The sequence below is a fragment of the Pseudopodoces humilis genome, chromosome 1, assembly GCF_049639895.1.
Source record: "Pseudopodoces humilis isolate 2021_Gansu_Grassland_sample_001 chromosome 1, ASM4963989v1, whole genome shotgun sequence".
Classification (NCBI taxonomy): domain Eukaryota; kingdom Metazoa; phylum Chordata; class Aves; order Passeriformes; family Paridae; genus Pseudopodoces; species Pseudopodoces humilis.
In genome coordinates this window covers 120,341,035-120,343,955 of record NC_142200.1, presented here as the reverse complement: position 1 = coordinate 120,343,955, position 2,921 = coordinate 120,341,035, and positions in this window count along the sequence as shown.

The following is a 2,921-nucleotide window of genomic DNA, read 5'->3' as shown; positions in this document are numbered from 1 at the left end:
TCTGTTTAGCAGCATTAGTTGATGGCTTAAAATGTAATTTGATATGTTTTTGAAACCAAAATGGATACCATATTGTTTGCGTCGGGCCAATGGTTTTCCTGTCGTGAGCATTAGAGGATAATACCTTTTTATTTTTGATTTTAACTTCAGTTTGTAAATTGACGGATAAAATATCATTAAACTATTGGTGTTTGTAGAGTGCTTTGAAAATATCAATGTGCTTAGTAGAGACATAGTACATTACAATGCTTTCACTTGTATTAAATCTATTATAAACAACCTATTCATTTGAATTATTTGAATTTAATTTCTTAGCATTCACAAGGAGCTAACTCTTCTTTCCAATCCTCACCTCCAAATTTTGAGTAAGAGATTTCTGTCCCTGAGTTTACTGCCACTGTATTTTCTCCCATCCCTCAAAGACGGTGATTTCTTGGTCTTGAAATCTAGTACCTCTATATGTTTGGATGTTTTTTCATCATGACATGTTCCTGTATTTAATTACACATGGCACTGCATATATGCATATATATCCCAACATAAGAAGTCAAACATAGAACTGTTGGAGCAACTCCAGAGGAGGCCACAAAGTTGCTAAGAGGACTGGAACACTTCCAGGAACACTTCAGGCTGAGAAAGTTGGGGCTGTTCAGCCTAGAGAAGAGAAGGCTATGTGGGAACCTCATAGCAACCTTCCAGTATCTGAACAGGGCTTACAGGGAAGTCAGAGAGGGACGCTTCATCAAGAACTGTAGTGATAAGACAAATAATAATCAGGAGAAACTGAAAGAGGGGAAACTCAGGCTAGATATTAGGAATAAACTCATTACTGTGACAGTGGTGAGACACTGTAACAGGTTTCCCAGGGAAATTGTGGATGCCCCAAGCCCCAAGCCTGGCAGTGCTCAAGGCCAGGTTGAATGTGGCTCTGAGCAACCTAATCTAGTGGAAGGTGTTGGCACTAGATGATTTTTAAGATATCTCCAACCCAAGCCATTCTATGGTTCTACATACACACAATAACCGGTTTTCATCAAAAAGGTGGATATCTCATACAAAATGAAAAGCATTTCAGTTTAAAGTAAATCTAGAACTTTCCCACACAGCATGCCAGCTTCTTATTGGTAAGGCAACTGCTCCCACCTGCCTTGGTATCATGCTCTGATCCTGGCTCAAAGTTCCTTTCGAAGCAGGTGGCCCTTGTTGTTCCCTCACAAGCTGTCCATCTTGTACTATGGTCTGAAGTAGTGAAAACTTCATGAAAGAAACTGGCCTTGTGCTATGCTGTTCTTTAGGGAGTACAGGTGTCAAATCCCACTGAAGCTGCTCTCAGAATTTGGGTATGGCCAACCCCTCCTGATTTGAGCCTGATCTGGGTATGGACATCACGCTAGCTGCCTGCCTGTGTTACAGGCAGCTCCCTGGATATCTCCTATACACTGATGCTAATCGTTAGGGCAGCAATGCTGCCCACCCCAGACACAGAGCTGTACAAAGGGAGGTACCACACAGAGTGCTGTCAGGGTATCAAGTGTTGTTTCTCACTGTAAAAGGAACCAGCAGTAAATTCTCTGCTTAAAATCAACTCTCCAGGGAAAGGAGGGGCAGCACCTCTGCTTTTATTTTTCCTTGCCACAGCTCATGTCAGCAAAGGACCCGACCTTGGGAGCAACAAGATGAACTCCTCAACCTGGCCAACTAATCTTCCAGAACATGGCAGTGCACTCGGGACCCAGCACAGACATTTATCCTCCATAAATAACCTCCACAGTTACTTCTGTGTATCCCACAGATAAAGCAAGCATCTTATGATGCCTTCAAGAGGATATTAAAACTACAAGTAAACTCTTTATACCATGAAATCTGACAATGGCCAGAAGTACATTCCCAGTTTTCTTATTTTTTTAACTGTTACAAAATAAAATCTGGAAAGTCAAGAGATAGCTGTGTCAGTTTTGCTTATTGCAATGAAGCAAAGGTCAAATGCATTAAAATTCTTACAGATTCTGTGCAGCAAGAATTGTTAGATAGCAGAACCACAGAATATCAAAGTCTGTTTTTTTAAATCTTACCATATGGGATATGCTATCAGGAACAAAGTGGCTCATTCCTTTTCTTAATGAAAGACCCTCATGTTATTTCTGCAGGAATCTCTTTCCCTTCAAGTCATGGCATTAAGCTGTTCAACGCCTTATCTGTGGAATTAAAATTGGGAACATCACACAAATGCACAAACAGCAAACTCACACTAAAACGTTGTTTTGCCTGTCACTATCCTACTCAAAAAACGAGAATGAAAGCACCAAACATTTTGGCATTGTTTCTGGAAGAGGGGTGGCTGCAGTTGTCCAGACAAAGAGGTTTTCTCTTGGATCACGTTTATTTCCTTAGCCAGACCACGTGAGACTAGAGCGTCGACAAAATGGGACGAGATCCCTCCAGCGGGAGCTGCAGGAGCCATTCCTCCCCTTGCTCCCTCCCTCGGGGCACAGGAAGCCCACCCAGCCCTTGAGCAGGGCATGCTCCAGGGCACGGCAGGGTGTCCAGCAGCACGGCCAGACCCGGGGGCTCCGGGCGCGCCCGTCAAGGACCGGGATCGCATTTCCCGGGAAGAAGCCCCGGCCCCGCGCGGGACCGGCCGCGGCCCCGCCCCCTCGACCGCATGGCCCCGCCCCATCGTTCGCGCCCCCAAAGGGGCGTGTCCTCGCCGGGAAGCCACACCCCCAAGAACCCCCGCCCTTCAGGCTGCCGCGCACGCGCCCTCCACGCGACGCTGCCGAGCCCCTCCCCGCCCTTTGTTTACCCCGCGTGGGGCCGCGCGCCGGCCGATGGCGTCAGCGCGCCCGACCCCGCCCCCAGGCCGCGTCCGCCGCGGCGACAGCAGCGCTGCGGGAGCTGCCCGCGTCCCCCGGGCGTGCCGC